The sequence below is a fragment of the Adiantum capillus-veneris genome, chromosome 22 (assembly GCF_014529385.1).
Source record: "Adiantum capillus-veneris isolate H3 chromosome 22, ASM1452938v2, whole genome shotgun sequence".
Classification (NCBI taxonomy): domain Eukaryota; kingdom Viridiplantae; phylum Streptophyta; class Polypodiopsida; order Polypodiales; family Pteridaceae; genus Adiantum; species Adiantum capillus-veneris.
This window is the reverse complement of record NC_140952.1, coordinates 96,047,945-96,070,128: the sequence shown is the minus strand read 5'-3', so window position 1 is coordinate 96,070,128 and position 22,184 is coordinate 96,047,945. Positions and strand designations below refer to the sequence as shown.

The 22,184-nt window shown below is 40.5% G+C and overlaps 1 pseudogene; it reads left to right on the top strand.

Annotated features, from left to right (window-relative positions):
* Positions 1–19,034: 19,034 nt before the first annotated feature.
* On the top strand, positions 19,035–21,638 carry LOC147429843 (uncharacterized; annotated as a pseudogene).
* Positions 21,639–22,184: the final 546 nt, after the last annotated feature.

The following is a 22,184-nucleotide window of genomic DNA, read 5'->3' as shown; positions in this document are numbered from 1 at the left end:
TCTCAATATTGCTAGTTTCTTAGGCCAATTGTGTGTGTTTTGTAGGTAGTAACCATATCTAATCATAGACTACAAACTTGGCTAGATATTGAGTAGTTTCTATGGGTTTCTAGAGGTCATAATGCTAAACCCAGTTTTTTCATATTTGCTGTATTTAGCACTTTATCATTGCCCCCAAGGTTCCAATTGTAAGAGATCCATTATCCTTTTGACATGCTCCATGGCTCCTTTTGAATCCAGAGGCCCAAAGGGAACTAATAGAACATGTATATAGTATCTGTATTGAGCGTGACTATAGAAACTTTGCTGATAGGTCCGCAGAATGGCAAAAATGCAACTTTTTTGTACCTATTATTTTTGCCCAAAAAAATTTTAGTGAGGTAAAAGCAACCATATGTTTTGGTCAGCAACCCATTGAAGTTAACGGGGCATTTTATCTCATGTCCTACAAAAATCTCCACTCTTATTTATATGCAATCAACTGTAAGAAATTGCTGTTTTGGGAAAAATGCACTGGTCCATCAACTTTGGAGGCTTGTAGAGTGACCAAGGGATGAGAAAAATTACAAGTTTCTCATTTTTTCCATATGTAGTAGTTATTGAACTATAAGCTCGTGAAAGGATTTTTCAAAATGAGTGGATCTACTATGGTTTTGGAATTTTTTCCCAAAACCCTGAAAGGACACTTTTATGGCCTGTTAGGTTTTACCATTCTAGTGTTAAGATATCTCCAATACATTCTACCACACTATTTCAAATCATGGTGATACCTATATGGGGGAAATATTTCATAGCGTACCTTTTGAATAGAATGATTCATAAGAAAATAAGAAAACATAGCCAAGGAGTTATTGACATTGAGGCTCAAACTTATGCTCTTGTTGGAGAGCAACTATATAGAGGAAGTAAGGATCGACAATTTTTCTCATGTGCTAGAAAAACGAGTATATGCCTATCTAAGATCAAGTTCAAGCTTGATTAGCAAGAGGGAATTTTTTTAGCTAATATAACAGCTAGATCAATCATTATGGCTGAGATTTGGTGGCCTCCTCTATTTTCAAATTCAAAAGAGTATGTTAAACAATGTGATGCTTGCCAAAGGTAAAAAATACCACAAAGAAAATATAGTAAGCCATTGAAACCAATGATGGGATATTGATTTTGTGGGACCCACTTTTGTAGGTTCTAGGCTCAATACAATATCATAGTCATGGGCTTTCAAATTATGTGGGAAAAAGACAAATCCATAAGGAAGAACAATGCACAAACAATAGCTTTTTTTTGGCATGAGCATGTCTCTACTAGGCACGACTTATTAATTGAGATAGTAAGTGATAGGCGTACTCATTTCTTTGATGAAGTGATTAAAAACTTGCTAAATAAGCTCATGATCATTCATAACAAGTCAACACCCTATCATCCACAAAATACTGACCAAGCCAAACATATCAAAAATATATTAAAATCAGAATTAACAAAGGTAGTCAACTTAGGTAGGACGAACCAGGAGATGCACTTGCTATTTGCATTATGGGCTTATAGAGTCGCATACAAGGCTACTTTCAACACGAATCCATTCAAGTTATTTTATGGATTAGATGTTATATTGCTAATGGAATTTTTGTTGCCAACTTTGAGAGTGGAAAAGCAATTGGAATGGATGGAGCATAACTGTCAAAGATGTTAGAAGAGTTAGAAAACTTGGATGAGCAATGATTGGAAAGCACTTATTGCTCATATCTATGCCCAAAAAAGGGGGAAAAATCAATTATTCAATTCTTGCATGATTTATGAAGGAATTCAAAAAAGGGGGCTTATTTTTAGTGTACTCAAAATAGAAAATTCCAAAATTTATTAAAAAAAAGGACCATTTGTAACTGAAGAGGTCTCGCCAAGAGGGGTTGTAAAGCTTGCCACATTGGATAAGGATATCATGGCTAACTAGATTAGATGATGTAGATTAAAAAGGTAGATTTTCTCCACTAGCCAATAATATGCTAAACTAGATTAATTTCTACTAGCGAATAAGATGCTAAACAGATTATATGCAACCAGAGAACAAGAAATGAAGAAAGCACATGTTGTAAAACATTCTAAAGAACAATCTAGGATAAAGATATTGATGAAGAGAAAAACACTACGAAAATGAAAAGTACAACCAATTCTAGACATTTGTCGAGTATGTCGCTCTAATCTTTTTTACATTTGTTTTCATAAGAATTTGCAGGGATGCTGTCGTCTGTGTCTTTGCTTTCAGTTTTGAGCCTCAAAAGAAAAGGGATGGCGGAGATTTTTTTAGGGTAAAAAGGGACCAGAGACCACGTGGGAGGGAGAGAGGGAGAGAGAGAAAGAAGAGGCCGTATGTCGAGGCGAGAGCAAAGGACGGGGAGATCCAATGCACATAGGTAGAGGCCCGAAGCTCCAAGGCAGGAGGTGTATGCAGAGAGCAGAAAGACAAGCCAAGACGAGCTCGACGCTACAGTAGTGGTGGCAGATTTTCTTTTGCGCACAAGAGAGAGAGAGAGAGAGAGAGAGAGAGAGAGAGAGAGAGAGAGAGAGAGAGAGAGAGAGAGAGAGAGAGAGAGAGAGAGAGAGAGAGAGAGAGAGAGAGAGAGAGAGAGAATGTGCAAGTTGTGCTTGTAGGACGAGCTCCATGGTCGTCTGTGGGAGATTGCGAGTCAAGAGAGTTGGATTCCATCTCGAACATTGCAGTTTTTGGTGAGGGCGTCCACTACAGGAGATTGAGCTCTCTCTCTCTCTCTCTCTCTCTCTCTCTCTCTCTCTCTCTCTCTCTCTCTCTCTCTCTCTCTCTCTCTCTCTCTCTCTCTCTCCAGTTTTTGGAGAGGGCATCCACTGTAGGCGAGCATATGCAGGTCGAGTGGACCGTAGGTGGGATAGTCTACAAAGACGACAGAGGTTTTGTCAAGGGCGTCTACTGCAAGTGAGCATGTGCAGGTCGAGTGGAGCGTAGGAGGGAAAACCTCCGAAGACAAGAGAGAAGAGGATGATGGAGAGCAAGCGATGGTGGGGTGTTCGAGCAGGCGATTGGGGGAGAAAGGTGTAGCTCGTGAGAACGAAGGAGAGATGCACTTTTACTTTTGGGATTGTTTAAGGGATATAGAATCTTGCAACCTAATTAATTAATGGGTTCGACATAGACCCAGGTATGTCAGGTATGTCAGTATGTCGAATAGAAATAGTTGGATACTTACAAGATTGAATGGATGTTAGAATTGTAGTGGCTTCAAACATATATGGGCTATTCTAAATGAGCACTAGTTTCCACTGGAGCTTGGGCTAATCCAATGAGCTAAAACTACATATTATAGAATGACCATGGAGGAAATGGTGCTTTATTAAATGAATCTAAGGACTGCCAATGATTCTATGTTCTAGACAATAGGTAAAGCTCATATGGATGTCACATTACATGGAGTAGGTCCTCCCAATTTTCAAAACAAGGCTCATTAGATCGAGTCTTGCTTGATGCTTTGTATGGTTTAACAGGAAAAAAAGAAGGGGACGACAAGTGGAGGAGAGAGAATGCAAGGGAAAGATAGGTTGCCATGTCCGAAGCTAGATAGACAGATTTTTTTATTGTGTCGTAGTGGAGGTAATTTGATGGCCTACAGAGGAGACTCTGAGTGGAAGAACCGTTTTTCTGTGAGCTCTGTGAGTATAGGTTGATGGAGACGATCATGAGATGAGCAAGTGTAGGAGCTGCAGGTTTGCTGCATGCTGGCTGGAGAGATTCATGTGGTGCATCCGTCAATGAAATGGACGAAGGAGAAAGGAATTTTTTTCTGAGTGCGAACATGCCTTGCATACTCGTAGTCTCTCTCTCTCTCTCTCTCTCTCTCTCTCTCTCTCTCTCTCTCTCTCTCTCTCTCTCTCTCTCTCTCTCTCTGGTTTGTACGAAGGCTGTGAGTGCTGATAGAGCTAGTGAGGAGATCAACGGCGCAACTATTCATTTCGTCGAGCAGAGTGCCACAGCTCGGATGCCAGATGGAGAACATTCATAGCTGCTTGGCTACTCTGGGGTGCTTTGTGGAAAGAGACAGGGATACTTGCCGATGGATGATTCCATGCGATGCTAGGAATCGTGGGGGGGGGGGGGGGGGGGGGGGGGGGGGGGGAGAGAGAGAGAGAGAGAGAGAGAGAGAGAGAGAGAGAGAGAGAGAGAGAGAGAGAGAGAGAGAGAGAGAGAGAGAGAGAGAGAGAGAGAGAGAGAGAGAGAGAGAGAGAGAGAGAGAGAGAGAGAGAGAGAGAGAGAGAGAGAATCTATGGATTGCATAGCAGTGAGGGTGATGGGGGATGCAAAGGAGAGAGACAGGGAGAGATGCAGAGGCACCGAAGAGTACAGCTAGGACAAGAGAATGGAGGTGATAAGGTGGGGCAAGGTGTGCAAGTTGCAGAAGGGTTCATGCGCATGAACCCCGCCGCAAGCCCTTTTCCTTTTAAATTTGAAAGATTGAGACGGAATCTCGATGGCTAATTAATTGAGATGAAATGTTTTGGAAAAAGATAAATACTTGGCACATCTTGGATCATAACCTACACTTTTATACTAGTTTGGAACAATAATTCCTTGAAGGTAGAGACTCTAGATGGATCACGGATTGTACTCCTTTGTTCAAGCCACTTTCCCTACAAGTAGCATTTTGAAGAGCCTCCACTACAAGTTAGAAAGGAGAAATAATTGACAAGCATGGGCATGAAAGTAACATCCATATTGGGCACCAAAGAAGATGCTTCAAGAAAATTCACAATATAGATTTTGGGTACCTAAGTACAAACAAGAATCCAGACCTCAACAACCTCAAAGAAAGACCAAAAAACCTCCACCAAAGATAAAGCTGGTGTGAAAAAGAAAGGAGAAGTATCAATCACCGCAACAATCTACCCAAATTAAATAGATTGTGGTAGCTTCAAAGGTAAGAATGGCTAAATTATTACTCAACCCCATCAGTAACAAACAAAATAGTATTGGGTATGGAAGTTGAGGATACCATGTGAACCAATCCAAGAACCAAAGCTTACCATCAAAGAAAGATCAATGTGATTTCAAAGTTTGATCTTTGGAAAAGCAAAAATTTAATAGGAAGCCTTGAATTAAAAAACCCTTGAGCAATCATCTCATGCCCTACAACTTGCACATCATTATGCTTTGAACATCATAGACTTCAGCTCCATGGCAAAGCCAACCAAAATAATGTATAGACACGAAGTTTTATCCCATGCACTAAAAAACCTTGGTAGCTTAATGTCACCTAGGAGATTCTAATTAAAAGGGGGATGCATTGTAAAGGAAGACCCAAGAAATGTCCAAAAAGAGAGATGTGGGAATTATTTTTTGAGATAAATCTACAATTTTTTTATGTTTGATTTTGAAATTTTCCAGTTCTTATTACTTGCTCCCATTGAACTAAGTCTAATACATAGATATGGGGACAAAACAACAAGTACAAGCCCCTAGATGTGTGGTTATATGCACATAATAGTGCTTTCAGCTTGGTTTTTGCTCATATTTAGCCAAAACACTAAGAAAATGGAGAAATCCACCAAAAATATAATTGTACATCGGTTTAGGTTACTTCATGAATTTTTACTTTTTGTTTGATATTTTCTCGTTGAGCTTTCCTAAGTTTCTTCTCAAGGGGTCTGCTATTAAACGCTCATATATAACGTGCGATTGTAGGGTATTTTAAAAAACCCTTTGTTAAAATGTGGGAATGAATAGATTGACCCCTCTTTTTTAATGAATTAACTAGTTTTCTTCCAATATGGAATCAAAGCCCACTCTTGTTGATGTATCTCTACTACATCAAAGCCCACTCTTGTTGATGTATCTCTACTACATTGCTTATATTTTCATGGATACAAAACCCCTCTTGTTAAACGCACGTGGTATTTTCTTTGATTTCCTAGTAAAAGGGTCAAAAAAATAATAATAATTTGCTTCTTTTTTGCACATGTTTGGTTGTATGTACGACACTATTAACATTTTCACTGGTGCAATAAATATTCAACCATACTAGTGTTCCATTTTCCTTCCATTATGGGTTGATAATGTGTTGTATGTTTTTGTAGGTCACAATAGTTGAAAAGAGACAGAGAAGGAGAGAGCTTGAGCTCTACCAAGTGCATATGCACACACACTAGCACACAAAGAGATCACACACTCGAGATGGAGGGAGAAATTTGCTTCTTCTTCTTCACTAAACATATGGGAGATACAAAATAATAAGAACTATGTACAATTATTAATGTGAAACCACCATGAGTGAGCTTGCAAGGTACTTAAGTGAAACTATCTACGATGATCAATGTGAAACCACCACAGTGAGTGAGCTTGCAAGGTACTTAAGTGGCCGTCACTCATGGTAGGTAGACCATGTTGATGAAGTCTAGTTGTAATACCACTAAGGAGAGAAGTCATCCAAGCATACCTTGTGTTGAGATTGATATCTTGACATTCTCCCACAAGCTCAATGCCATCTCTTGTACTCCAAACATACTTCAAATTTTTCTTACCTTCTCTACTCCCAAGTCCTTTGTGAAGATGTCTACTACTTACTCATCTATCATCTGATGTACCAAAGGTTGATGGCACCAACAAGGACCCTATATTTGATGAGTTGGTGACACATCTCAATTTGATTTGTCCATACATATAACACTCAGTACTGTGCCATTTATATACTACTAAGGTTGTCATAGTAGATGACAACTAGTCTTCAAATCTATACACACCTTTCAAAGTAGCATCTCCAACCATGCTACCTCACATGCTTTCACAATGTACAACATCCTTGTACTTAGCCTCTATACTCAACAAAGCAATCATGGGTCTTCTTGCTATAAACTACCACTCCATGGGTTTTTAGCATTACTTGCAATAGATGACCCTTGTGGTCAGCATTTTTTATAGCCACATTGTCATTTACATCAGCCCCGAAATCATTATTTACATCACAAACGATCTTTTCAACTCGTCAAGAACATCCCTACTCACCCTCACTTGATATGTAATAGGGTTGCAACATGCCCTTTCTACTCAAGGGAATACCCAATAAACACACTTTTTTCAGCTTTCATGTCCTTCTGTTGCAACTCATCTAGGACATGCACATAAGCAATCCATCCAAGCACTTTAAGGTGTCCCAAATCAGTTTTTTTTCTATTAAACTTCTCCTTTGGCATCATATTTGTACAATGGTAGTAGGAGCCATGTTCATAATGTAGACAACCATAGAGACTTCTTCATGCCAGGAATAATGAAGCATGTTCTTCTTATTTATCATTTCCCTTGTAACTTTTCTAATCCTTTTGTTCTTTTTCTCAAGAATATTACATTTCTACGGAGTAGACCTACATCAAAGCTTCCTTTGAATTGCATACTTTCTCAAGAAACCGCTAAACCTATTAAGAGAAGTATTCGCCCCTCCATTTGACCTTAGGCACTATACATATTTTCTTGTCTATTTTTCATCCATAACTATGAAAGCTTGAAAGTGAGTAAACACCTTACTCTTTTCTTTGATGAAGCACACCCATACCTTCCTTGTATGGTCATAATAGAATGTAACATAAAACGTTGATGGAGCAAAAGACGTCGTGCGCACACTCACACACCCAGACAACTCAACACACCACAAGGAATTTGCTTAAATTCAAACCCAAACACAACACCACTCAAGAGCTTACTACCCACGAGCTCGATTCAAACTCCAAACCCTCGACCTACAAGCCCTTGCCTGCCCGCAGACACTACAAGGTGAGTCGAGTTGATCAACACTTGAAATCACACTTGATGGTAACCAAAATATACAAGAAAAACCATCACAAAGCCAAAAACGCCAGCCACAAAAGGCCACTCTCAAACCATAGCAAAGCCTTCACCAAACTCCACTCTGTTGGACTCTTTGGAGTAACGTCAACCCTAATGGCACCGATACAGAGTCACATAGTCTTGCAGAAAGCCGCACCTTCTTCCCTCAATTCCTTGCACACACACATCCATGCAAACTTCAGAACTTCCACAGACTCTCGCAAGTGCAAAATTGAAGAGAGAAAGCTCTCATTCACTCCTCCACACACTCGAAAACAGGAAGCGAACGCGACGGGACTGCACAAGACCACCTGTAGGAACCCTGCTCCCTCCCACACACAGAGAGGTGAAAGTGATGATATTGTACTCCAAAATTTCTCCCTCAGCCTCGACCATCACCGGACCGTGAGTGATGTGGCAATTTGAAGCCTTTTCACACCTTTTTTGGCCCAGTTCTCGCCAATTTTGACCCCCGGCGGGCATTTTTCGCGGGAAAAACCCCAAACGGGCTCCAAAATTCACCAAATTTTGTAGGCTTGATCCTCGGTACCTAGATCCCTTTGCCACATCCCCACATTCCATTTTTGACCACTTCTAGGGCAGTGCACGCATCACCGCAGATCAGGCACCGTAAATAGACAATTACTGCATGTGTCAAACTTCTTGGGCGAGATGAGAGTGCCCACACTTGTCGCTTGCATTATTTACATTCTAGAAATCTCAAACACATTCTCTAGAGCCAAAAGAGGACACCAAGAACCATATCCAAGGCCTTGATACGCTATCTAGGCATGTACATGTGCCCGACTGTTGGCACACCAACACGACTATTCACACCCTGGATCATTTTTTAAAACATGAAACCACTTTTCAAAGGTCCAAAATGCATGTACATACATACTTTGTACATACGACCATGCATATATGCACTACTTTCTACATACCAAAAGTAGTTATCATCATTTCCCAACCCCAAGTTGAGCATTTATGCTCAACACTCGCATCAAACTGTGACAAAAACCTATAAAACTGACCGTAAACTTCCTCCAGCATCATAGGGAAACTTATGCATCCAAATAGAACCAACTACATGCTCAAGTAGACCACCCCTATCAAAGGGAAAAGCATCCTTTTTCTCGCCAAAATGCCACCGTCCACCTGGATCCCATGCATGAGATGAATCTTCTCCAAGCTTGGCACATGCCATGTTGTACATACTTTATTCCAACCAACTGAACCCACAAATATCTCAAAATGCATGTCATAGTTAGAGCCCACTTGATCGACAACCATAAATCTCACATTATCTTCCTGATGCATTGACTTCTCTTCATTTCCCACTTCCAAGAGATCATCATTCCAAGCATTAACAAATCCACTCCAAAATTGAAAACTCTCTTCAAAAACTCTATCACCAACAGATTCTGCTTCTTCCACACAAGACATTTTTCGCTTGAAAAGCTGGAAACACACATACAAAGCCACCTAACACATCATAAAGAAACCCTCATCATGCCAACCTGCCCCAAGATTTACTAACTGCAAATCAGGATCTTCACAGATAAGAGGATATGGCCCAAACATACATTGAAGCATGTGAAATGCATCCATCAAATGATGGTGCAAGCAAAAGATCACTTGAACCTCCTTGTCTACCCCATCCTCAAGACGTTTATACTTAACAACTGCATGGCACATTTCATCACCGACATCCCTTGGAGATGGCACTAGAATCAAATCCTTGCATACATAGATCTTATCCCAATCACCTTCGTGACCCAATACCATTGCATCACAACCACTAGAGGGTTGGCCAACCCCCAGCTTTGTTAGAGCACATGGACCCAAGGTCACATCAACAATCATAGCATCATCCTCTCTTGCATCATTTCACTAGATGTGGAAACTCCTTGACCATAGCCCACCATCTCATCATCAATGCACGCATCCATATCATGTTGCTGCAAAGCTTCTTCCCAAAAGATACCTTGCTCTTTGTGCAAGGATACCATATCCTTCAATGGATCTAGTGACTCTATGTCATTATCGCACCAACTCTCACAAGCATCAGATGCGTCACCATCATAGGTTGCCTCATCCTTGTCAAATTTCACTCTCATCATATTCACTTTCCACATTAGTGCTCAAACTTTTGCATTCATCTACTATGTCCTTGCCATTTTGCACCATGGGCATGTGTATGGCCTCTAAAATTTCTTCACATACTTCATTTGCATTGAATTTGTGAATATGGGCATCCACACCTGTATCCAAGCTATTATCCTTGCTAACATGAGCACCTACAACTGTGACTTTATGCACATAAAGGTCATCCACACTATCCATACCACGTATTGACAAAGGGCACTTCATGCATGTAGCAACACACAACTTTCTCTCCTTCTGTAGCGTTATCTTCAATGCTTCACGCATGGAACTGGGCTCTTTCTCTTGCACTTTCATCTTAAGGACTGGTCGTAACAAGCTTGTGAATACCTATAGTCTTTGGCTATTTGTAAATGTGGAATAAAATTCCTCTTTAGACATGGCTTCCACATGCAATAGAGCATCTTTCCACACTCTCCAAGCATCATCAAATCTTGACCAAAATTCTGTGACAAACTCGTGCTCTTGCATAAACAAACTAATGACCTGTTTCCATGCATCTTGGTGAGGAATCACCTTCTTGAACCGCTTCAAAAAGCATCTCTTAATCATGTCCCAATTTCCCTTCTCATCTTGTGACAAGCCCTCATACCAATCTCTTGCATTACCTCTAACCACCAGATTGATACCTGCAAGCTTTTGCGCCTCACTTGGAACAACACGGCATAAACATGTCAAGTCAAACTCATATGATGCAAGCCAATCATTTGCATCCTCGCAATCTCTGAAAATTGATGGTTGGAATGGCACCACCATCTTGAAATTCCCTTCAACATCCAAAATGTGCATACATCACTGCTCAAAATCCAAATTCTGGGTGCACAACCGGCAATTTTCGCTCCCCAACGGGATCGCCAAAGGATGATGGAGCAAAAGATGCCGTGTGCACACTCACACACCTAGACAACTCAACACACCACAAGTAATTTGCTAAATACACACCCACACACACCACCAATCAAGAGCTCAATAAAAACACTACCCACAAGTTCGATTCAAACTCCAAACACCCCATTGCCTGCCCGCAAACACTACAAGGTGAGTCGAGTTGATCAACACTTGAAAGCACACTTGATGGTGACCAAAATATACAAGAAAAACCATCACAAATCCAAAAATCCAGCCACAAAATTCCACTCTCAAACCATAGCAAAGCCTTCACCAAACTCCACTCTGTTGGACTCTTTGGAGTAGCGTCAACCCTAATGGCACCGATACAGGGTCACATAATCTTGCAGAAAGCCGCACCTTCTTCCCTCAATTCCTTGCACACACACATCCATGAAAACCTCAAAACTTCCACAGACTCTCACAAGTGCAAAATTGAAGAGAGAAATCTCTCATTCACTCCTCCACACACTCGAAAACAGGACGCGAATGAGACGGGACAGCACTAGACCACCTGTAGGAACCCTACTCCCTCCCACACACAGAGAGGTGAAAGTGATGATATTGTACTTCAAAAGTTCTCCCTTAGCCTGGACCATCATGGCACGGTGAGTGATGTGACAATTTGAAGCCTTTTCACACCTTTTTTTACCATTTTTTCGCCCAGTTTTGACCAATTTTGACCTCCGACAGGCATTTTTCGCGGGAAAAACCCCAACGGACTCCAAAATTCACCAAATTTTTAGGTTTGATCCTCAATACCTGAATCTCTTTTCCACATATCCACATTCCATTTTTTACCACTTCTAGGGTGGTGCACGCATCACTGCAGATCAGGCACCGTAAATAGACAGTTACTGCATGTGTCAAACTTCTTGGGCGAGATGAGAGTGCCCACACTTGTTTCTTGCATTATTTACATTCTAGAAAGCTCAAACACATTCTATAGAGCCAAAAGTGGCCACCAAGAACCATATCCAAGGCCCTCATGTCCTATCTAGGCATGTACATGTGCCCGATTGCTGGCACGCGAACCCGACTATTCATAATGTGCACACCCTACATCATTTTTTAAGACATGAAACCACTTTTCAAAGCTCCCAAATGCATATATTTTTACATCATTTTGTACATATGACCATGCATATATGCACTACTTTGTACAGACCAAAAGTGGCTTATCAATGTGTATCTGTTCATAGGCAGGATCTTTGTAGAGCTCCATACATTAGAATGAACTATCTTCAATAGATCTTTTCTTAAATGCTTGTCATGAGGAAATGAAACTTTTCTCTGCTTTCCAAAGTGATAAGCCTCACAAACGTTATTCATTTCTACCATCTTAAACACTAGAAAACCTATCACAAGATCTTAACTCTTCATAGTCTTTAGCCTTTTCACATTTGCATGTCAAGTAAACTTATACCAAATGTCAATACCTGCAACAACTCCTGACCCTTGTGCAAACATGGAAGCTTTCATCTGTAGGATGTTTACGTCAAGCTCTTAACTTTGCATAGTCTTAAGCCTTTGCATATTTGCATGTCAAGTACACATATACCAAATGTCAATACCTTCAACAACTCCTGACCCTTGTGCAAACATGGAAGCTTTCATATGTAGCATGTTTTACATCAAAGTGAACAATTCGTCTACCTCTTTGCCTTATAAAATGAGCATTCCATTTTTCTTGTATTCCTCTACATAGAGCCCATCAATTGAGCTTGACCTGCAAACCTTGCTTAAACATACTCCTAGTAGAAAGTTCTTTGTAATGTTGGGTACATGCAACACCTCAAATAGATACTTTATTTTTCCATATGTCAAGCACAATGACTTTTTTCTTGTGTGCACAATAGGATGCACTATATCAATTTGACTTCAACATAACCAAGACTATCCAAGGTTTGCATGCCCCAAAATCATGGCTAGTCATGAGATTTGATGCACCCAAATACACATACCATACATTGTCACCATATTTGATACACTTTTAGGCATTGTATTCACCATATACTACATCAAGAAAATTTCTATGGCTCATCCACACCTCTTCGAGTACCTGTAATCTTTTTTTGTTTTCTTGTTTATGGACAATCATGCTTGAGGCAGTGGTCTTGACTCCCACATGTAAAACATCTCCTACCATTATTGTATGTTACATAATTTCTACAGAAGTTTCCATGACCTCTTTGACTCCCCTTCTCCTAGAAAGTTCCTCTACCACCTGTATTGTGCCTTTTATTGTCAATGATTTTCCTAATCTTGATTTCCAAAACCACAATCACATACGTTGCCTGCACCATAACCTCTACCTCTTCCTCTAATGTTGTTGTTGTAGACAACCAACTCAAATTCATCTAAATTTTGTGAAGATGAATCTTCACTAATGTTTTTCTCTTTGACAATCAGGAATGCCAAATATATGTAAAACTCAAAATATTTTCTCAAGTACACATAAAGATCTTGAACTATATGTATGATGTCCCTAAACAACATAAGCATGCCTCCACCTTGTCATCATAATCAACTATAGCACCAATAAATGCCAGGGATTCATGTATGCCCTTTATCAGGCTCAAGACATTATCATTCACTAGCATACCCATCTTCTTCATAGTGTTAAGCTCTATATTCACTTGCAACTTCCTTGCTTTATTATTGGTCACATCCAGTGAGACCCAATTGTTCCAAGCCTGCTTACGAGAATTGGCATCCTATATGTACCCAATCATGGTATTTTTCAACACTAAGAGACAACCAACACATAACCTTATGTGCTCCATGGTTCCAATACTTGAACGCATTCACCTGTTATTAAGGAGTTGAGTTCTCCTTGAGAAACATTGACCCATGTTCATTTTCACATTGAATGTACTTTCAATAACCTTTATCCGCAAAGAAATTGTTCAATTTAAATTCCAAGCATGGGATTTGTTCTTGGTCAGTTTCTCACTATAAGATCACCATTTTTTTGGTCATTTTAAAAATAAGAGAAATGGTTTCTTAGATGCACATACTTTTATCTCCATCATTTTTATATCTATTGTGAAAAATAAGATAATTATTTTTTTAGGTGCACATAATTTTATCTCCATCATTTTTATATGAAATACCTGTTGTGAAATATTTTCATGTTTTAAATGGGAAGCAAAGCCATTTAAAATCCCTTATAAGCCAGATAGACGCTTGGTTTACTTTTTGTGGTTTTGGGTGCTTTTTAGTAAAAATTAGGGCCAAATCCTATTATTACTAGGTCCTCTGAAGCTATGACTTAATTTTGCAAAAATCTTTTTTTTTTGTTCTTTTTGTGCTTTTTGGCAAAAAGCAAGGTTGTTTCCTAGTTCTGCTAGACCAAGTGAAGCCTTGGTTCAATTTTTTAAGAAATGTTTTGTGCTTTTTTTTCTTTTCATGCTTTCAAAAGAAACTTGATTTTTAAAAATTTCCTAACCCTAAGAAAGCCATTTTTGGTCATTGAATGTGTGAGGATGGTCATTCTATGTAAACATGGACTTACACGTATATGCAGACGTTTGCTAATATAGAGTATGGAAGAGACCCTAATTAACATATTATAATAAGTGGATCATTTAAGAAAAATCTCATAGTGGTACAAGACTGGGCCTATGGGTATCGACTACAAGGGTTAACCTGACAACATACGACTATAGGAATATATTTCACATATCAGTAGGAATTTTTGAATCGGCTTCTACATGTTAAGAGATAGTGAAGGAGAGAGCTTGTGAGTCAACCACACGCGCGCGCGCACACCAAACCCATATACAAAAATGGAGGCAAACATTCTACTTCTTCTTCTTCACTAACTCAAGATTAGAAGTCTACAAAGCATAAAAGGGAAAGTAAAACATAAGGAAAAACTAGTATGATATTCTAGTGTGAATCGCTAGTGAGTGAGCTAGATGGATAAGTGTACCATCACTCTGATAGGCATACCAAATTGGTGTAGTCCAAGTGTAGTGTCATTGGAAAAGATATATGTATCCACCAAGGTGCACCAGTGATGATGATTTTTGGTGATACGTACATGTTGAGCTTGACATCTCAACACTCCCCCTCGAGATCAATGTCATCTCTCATATGCCAAGCATCACTCAAAACCTCCATAGCTTCTATGTTTTTCAAGGGCCTTTGTGAAGATATTTGCAACTTGATCATCAATCATCACGCACTCAAAGATCAATGTTTCCTACCAAGACCCCCTCTCTAATGAAGTGGTATTGTACCTCAATGTGCTTTTTCCTTGTATGAAACACTGGTTTCCAAGGCAGCTATATGTTACTAAGGTTGTCATAGTAGATGGCAACTGACATTTTTACATGTACTCCAAAGTCTTGAAGTAATGATCCCAACCATGCTATTTCGCATGCCACCACTACAACACCCCTATACTATACCTTTGTATTTGATAGAGCAATGATAGGTTGCTTCTTGTTGCTCCATGTGATAGCACGAATCCACTAGTAGACCTGCAATCATATATGTTACTATCCCAATCCACATTTGTGTAACCATAAACATGTTACTTAGTATCAAACCTATCAAAGAGTGCATAATCCAAAGTAACACTCATCACATACCATAATTTCTACCTTAATGCATCCAAGTGTGGCTTTCTAGCAAACTACATAAACTGACTCACCAATCCAAAGAGTGCATAATTCAAAGTAGCACTCTCATAGTGCAATGTGCACCTCAATGCATCCAAGTGTTGATTCCTAGGAGACTACATAAATTGACTCACCAATCCAAATGTGTAGCTCAAATCTAGATGTGAGATAGTCAAGTAGATCAAGCTATTAACCATCTTCCTACACATGGTAGCATTCTCAAGCACTTGTCCTGCATCTTTCTCCAACTTCAAATTATAATCAAGGGCATTGTAATTGGCTTACAATCAGACATACCATACTTTGTCAGCATATCCAAAGCATATTGTCTTTGTGACAACCATACACCTTGATTCTATGCAAACAATTTCAATGCCCAAGAAATACTACAAGTCTCCCAAGTTTTTCATCTAAAATTCCTACATAAGAAGAGTCTATACATCATCTGCTCAACCATATTATTATTGCCTCCATGCATCAAATCATCCACAGAGATATATATCATTGCAATTCTTGCTTCATTCTTTCACACATACAATGAATGATCGACATTAGAAATCTCAAAACCCAAAGAAACAAGGAGTGCTACGATCCTCTCATAAAAAGTTGTAGGTGCTTGCTTTAGTCCTTATTTTGATTTCTTTAACCTTCATACGAGGTCATGTAGCCTCATATCCACACACCATGTGACTGCATCATATACACAACTTTCTCCAAGTCTCCATTCAAGAAAGCATTCTTTACATCCACGTATTTCAAGATCCATCCTAAAGTTACAGTCACTATGATGAACACACAAATAATAGGTATCTTGGCTATAACATTGAATGTCTTCTCATAATCAATCCCATACATTTGTGCATAACCCTTGACCACAAGATTTTCCTTGTACTAGCTCACACTACCATCAAAATTGTTCTTTATCTTCCATTTGCATCCAATTTCCTTCTTTCCATCTAGTAATGGAACCAACTCCCATTTGCATCAAGGGCAAGCACATAGATTGTCACCATTTTTCATCTTTGATAGCACCTTCAAGACAAGTGGTTTCTACATCCTATGTAATCTTCGTCATATTGTGCACACTGATCGAGCCACATAACTATTGTAAGTCAATCTTTACATATGATTTATTACTCTCTTAGACCTACGTGGTCCAAGATCCCTTCCATTTGCCTTACTCCTTGATTACATCTTCTTGCACCAAGAGTCTTCGTAGAGGGTATGCCAAACTCCTCATCTAGACTCTATTCAAAATCATTGATGTCACCATCATCATGAATTGCACTCAGATTTGGCAACTCAGAAACATCATCAACTTTTTCCTTCCCTTTTTTGATACATCTAATGGGCTAGCAAGACTCGTCTTTTCACACAATCTACCACTCTAGGTCTTCTCACCATAACTTGCACTAGGTGATCCTTGTGTCCCACTCAAAAATTGTGACTATGCAACTGTATTTTTTGTTGCCACTTTATCTCTTACATAGCAGACCCTAAATCATCCTTCACATCAACATACCTACTTTGATAGGATTGTAACATTTATACCCTTTTTCCTTAAGAGAATATCCAGTGAGCTCACATTTTTTCTGCTTTTGTATTAAGCTTACTTCTCATCTCATGTGGCACATGCACATAAGCAACACATCTAAACACTTGATGCACATAAGCAACACATCTAAACACTTGATGCATCCAATTTTTTGGCAAAAGAAAACTTCTCTTTTGGTGTCATGTCATGTACCACAGTAGTAGGGGTCTTACTCATAATGTAAACACCTATGGCAAGAGCCTCAACCCAATAACAATGAGACATGTTCTTCTCATTCATCAACACTCTAGCAACTTCTTTTATGTGCATGTTCTTCCACTCGAAAACACCATTTAATAGAAGCTATACCTAAATGAAAAGTATCTCTAAATTCCATGTTTTTTTAGAAAACCAATTAACTCATTGGAGAAGTATTATTTCCCTCCATCTCTGACCTCAGCCGGTTTACATGTTTCCCAATTTGATTTTCAACCATAGCCTTAGAATTTTGAAAGTGCATAGACAACTCACTTTTATGCTTCATGAAATAGACCTATATCTTCCTTTTATGGTCATCAATGAATCTCACATAGTACCCTGCATCCACCCATAGACACTGTCTTTTCCAAACCCCACGCATACGTATGTACTAAATACAACCCATTTCTACTTACATGCTTGTCATGAGGAAACAATATTTTTTTCTACTTCCTAAATTGACAAGTCTCACAAATTTTTTATATTTCAATAACTTTAAAGGTTTACAAACCTGTAACCATCTCTTTAGTTTGCATCGTCTTTAGACTTTGCAAATTTACATAGCCAATACATTTGCGTCAGATCCCGATATTTGCATGAAATGGGGGCTCTTTTTGTGCTGTTTGAAGCCTGCAGAGTGGAGCTTTTTGGCAGAGGAGTGTGCCTGTCAATCCCCTTTGTAAAGTTTCTTGAAAAAGGCCATTGTGATGGCATTGCAAGCTTTGTACATGCCTCTTGAAGTGTAATCATGCCATTATTGCCCAAATTTGTTGTTGTTTTCCCTTCCCCCCTTTTCTCTTTCTTCTACCATTGTGTTCCCCCGCGGTGCAACAGTGTGGATTTGTGTGCCCCACCAAACCGATGGTGCTTTGTGTGAGAGAGTAAGATTGAGCGGTTGTGTGTGTGTGTATGGGTAGAGACAGACCATAGCAGTAGGTGTGTCTTGTGTGGTGGACTTGTAGAGTATGTAGGCATTGGGAAAAGAGAAAGCGTTGGTCTGCTAGTGTAAAGTGTGTTTTTGAAGGTGTTTTCTGAGAGGATAGGGTGTTTTGTATACCCTGAGCTATAGAGAGGCCTTTGTTGTTGTGCCGAGTGTGTTCCCCCATTCCCCCTCTCCATCTTCTGGTGCCCCCACTGAGAAGCACTGTTTGAGGACAGATCAAACGGGCGTCCACTTGCCCAAACACGTAGTTGGACACCACATTTGTACTCTATTAGTTTTCTGAGCTAGTGTAGTGATACTCTATGTAAATCCTAATTCCAGAGTAGCAGGCCAATTCCACATTCGCGGACGTCTGCAGCATAGTTTTTTGGTACTAACATAATGTCAATACACAAGGAAGTGACTCGGATGGGGCAGGGAGACTCTTTGAGATCGTCAATCTCAATAAGTGAACCTTAACAAGCAAATACAATAACTCTACAAGCAAACCAACACTCAATGATTAGGGAAATCTGCCTATGTTCTTTCTCACGGCTCTAGGTCATCACGTCATTTTGGCACTTGAACGAACTCAAAATGCAACGAAACTTTAGGAGGATGTCTAGGACACCTAGGGACACTATCCTACCAAGTCTAGTTGCAATCAACAAGGTACCAAAATCACGATCCATCACAAAAAAGGTCCTGAAAATTGAGATGCCCTCTCTTTGCATTTGCTAAAAACAGCCGAGAGCTTCCTGACCATGACCCTTGCCTTTAAGATGCAAGCATATGTAATTGCATATGGACCCTCGTTTTGCATCCACCGAAAACAGCCCAGAGCTTCTTGGCCATGCCCAAGTTGGGTATATCCCGCAATCGGTGCATTCCAAGAGATAATACTCCGGACAGAATGCTCCTCAAGCACTTTTTGTGCTTTATGAAATATACCACATTTGGCATAAATGTGGACCAAGGCAGTGCCAAGCATATGTGATTGCATCTGGAGAGACACCCTCACTTCACATCTGCCGAAAACAGCCCAAAGCTTTTTGGCCCTATTCAAGCTGGGCATATCCCACAAACAGTTAATTCCACGAGACGACATCCCGGACCGGAAGCTCCTCAAGCACTTTTTGTGCTTTATGAAGTGCACCACATGTGGCATACATATCAACCAAGACAGTTCCATGTACGACGTTTTCTTTCAACAACTCCTAACTAACCATATCATCGTGAATTTTTTTGCCCATATCCGCATCTTGTGTAATTCCAAATGCCTTCAAGGTGCAAGTGTATGTGATTGCATTTGGAGAGATTCCCTTTCTCTCCATCTGCTAAAAACAACCCAGAGCTTCTTGACCATGACCCTTACCTTCAAGATGCAAGCCTATGTGATTATATGGAGTAAAAACCCTCACTTCGCATTGGCCAAAAACACGCCCGAGCTTCTTGACCCTGTCCATCAGCACATCCCAAGAGACGATTGTTAGAGTTTTGGCATCTCAACTGAAGTGCCCAAAGTGATCCCATTATTTATTTTGGCTTTTAGGTATTTATTTACTTATTTATCAAAGTCTAGGTAGGGCAATTTATTGAGGTGGGTATATGTGTGACCCCTTGCCCCCATTGTACCTTGTATCAGTTATTCATTGCCAAGCTTGATTGGTTTAGGAGACTCTCTCTCTTGTTCTCCCTCTCTCTATCGTGCTTTCTCCCCTTGGTCTCTACGCTTCCGCATCGTCGACTTTGACATGGTATCAAAGCTTCGTGCTCCGTGACCTTGGGCGAGGAAAGGCACCCATGAGTTGAGAAGAGTAATTTGTGTTTCTGTCTTGAAGATGTCGACAGGAAGGGTGGCCTTGTGGACCATTGAGCTTCACCCCTCGCAGTGCTAAAAAACGCAAGCACAAAGTGGCAATACCGGCAGCGTTTTAGAGTGCATACAAAAAGTCGGCGCGCCACGTGCAGCTACGTTGCTGGCGTTTCTCTGCGAGGTTGTAGAGGGAGCCTTTTTTTGTTGGCAAAAACTCGACACAATGCTTTGAAAGGCCTGCAGATTGCTAGCATCTTGAAGCCATGCAGAACACTGCATGCATGTTGAAACGCGTGCTGACAGTGGCTCTCCCTTAGCGACGGCAGCGACCCCCTCTCGGCGACGGCATTTTAGAATGCTCCATTCAGCATGTCAACAGCGACACCCCCTACCACTTGCCGGCGGCCCAATTTCCCTTCCATGCCACTGTTTTAAATCACTATGGGCAATTTGCCTTGGTGATTTGGAGCCCAAAAGAGGGGTATCAACTGTGGTTCCTTTAATTCTCTTGGGGAAGTTAGAAGGCAACTTGATAGAGCCCTCTAGGGATTTTTTGGTGCAGCTTGGTGGAATTTTTGTGTGGCCATCTTTTGGAGTACAAGAAGGAAGCAGAAACATTTCTAGATCTTGTACGTAGAACATGCCCCCCCCCCCCCCCCCCTTGCTTGAGTGCCAACAACATCGACCAAAAACAACTATCGGCTATGGAAAGCAGATCAACCATCCAGTTAGCCGCCTATGCACATGCAAAGTTCTCAAGGAAACTAACAGTTTGTTTAGCTCGAGATTGTGAAGCAAAAAGCAAATGTTTGATTTTGCTAGAGGACAAAGGCAAAGGCAAGGACGGTAGTACTAGTACTCAGTTAGTTGCATTGGTCCCCACGAGGTCTGACCACATTTGTTATAAATGTGACACGACTCTTTGTTTAGCTCGGGAGTTTGAAACCAAAGACAAAAGCAAGAGCTTACAAAGAGACAAAGAAAAAGGTAAGCTAGACACAGATAACGGTAATGAAGATTTGACAGAGGAGGTATGCATGGCACACGTGGTGACGACCACAATGGCCACGACACCAAATTTCTAGTTAGAGGGCAGTTGCCGCCACTAGCTTCAGCCAGAGAGAGGCTTGTGAGTGGCAAAGAGAGGCAAGAAGTGCTCCATATGATTAGTTTGGACCCTTGTGTTGGAGTTCAAGTTATCGGTGTTTGAACCCCTAGGTCAGAGTTCAAGGCACATGCATCTGTTAGGGAGCCAATCACACATATCTAAAACATTATTGATGATTGCACCAATCCATTGTTGTTGGCCGGATTATGGACAGGATGTGTTTCAAAGTTCATTATCTTGGAGTCTGCAGCTTCTCGAGTGTCCATGGTAGCTACTTCCTCGACTTGGTCTCACTACTTATGTCGACCAAGGCAGTGCTTATGAACTGCACCACATCTGGCATACATGTCGACCAAGGCAGTGCCAAGCACCATGTTTTCCTTCAACGACCACTGACTAACAATATCATCGTGAATTCTTTTTGCCATATCAACATCTTGGGCACCACCCACAATCAATGCATTTTAAGAGACGACGTCCTTAAAATTTGTATACATGATTGCATTTGTATAAATGCCCTCACTCTGCATCTCCTGAAAACAAACCAGAGCTTCCTCAATTGGTCCCTTGCCTTCAAGATGCAAGTGTATGTGATTGCATTTGGAGAGACATCCTCGTTTTGAGGCCTTAAAAAACAGCCCTAAGCTTCTTAGCCTGCCCAAGTTGGGCATATCCCACAATCAGTGCATTCCAAGAGACGCTATCCCGGACAAAAATCTCCTCAAGCACTCATTGTCCTTTATGAATTGCACCACATTTGGCATACATGTCCAGCAAGGCAGAGCCAAGCACGACATTTTCTTTCATCAACCCCTGACTAACCATATCATCATTAATTCTTTTGCCCATATGAGCATCTTGTGTAATGCCACATGCCTTCAAGGTGCAAGTGTATGTGATTTGCATCTGGCGAGATGCCCTCTCTTAGCATCTGCTAAAAATAGCCCAGAGCTTCCTGACCATGACCCTTGCCTTCAAGATGCAAGCATATGCAACTGCATCTGGAGTGAAAAAGCTCGCTTTGCATCCA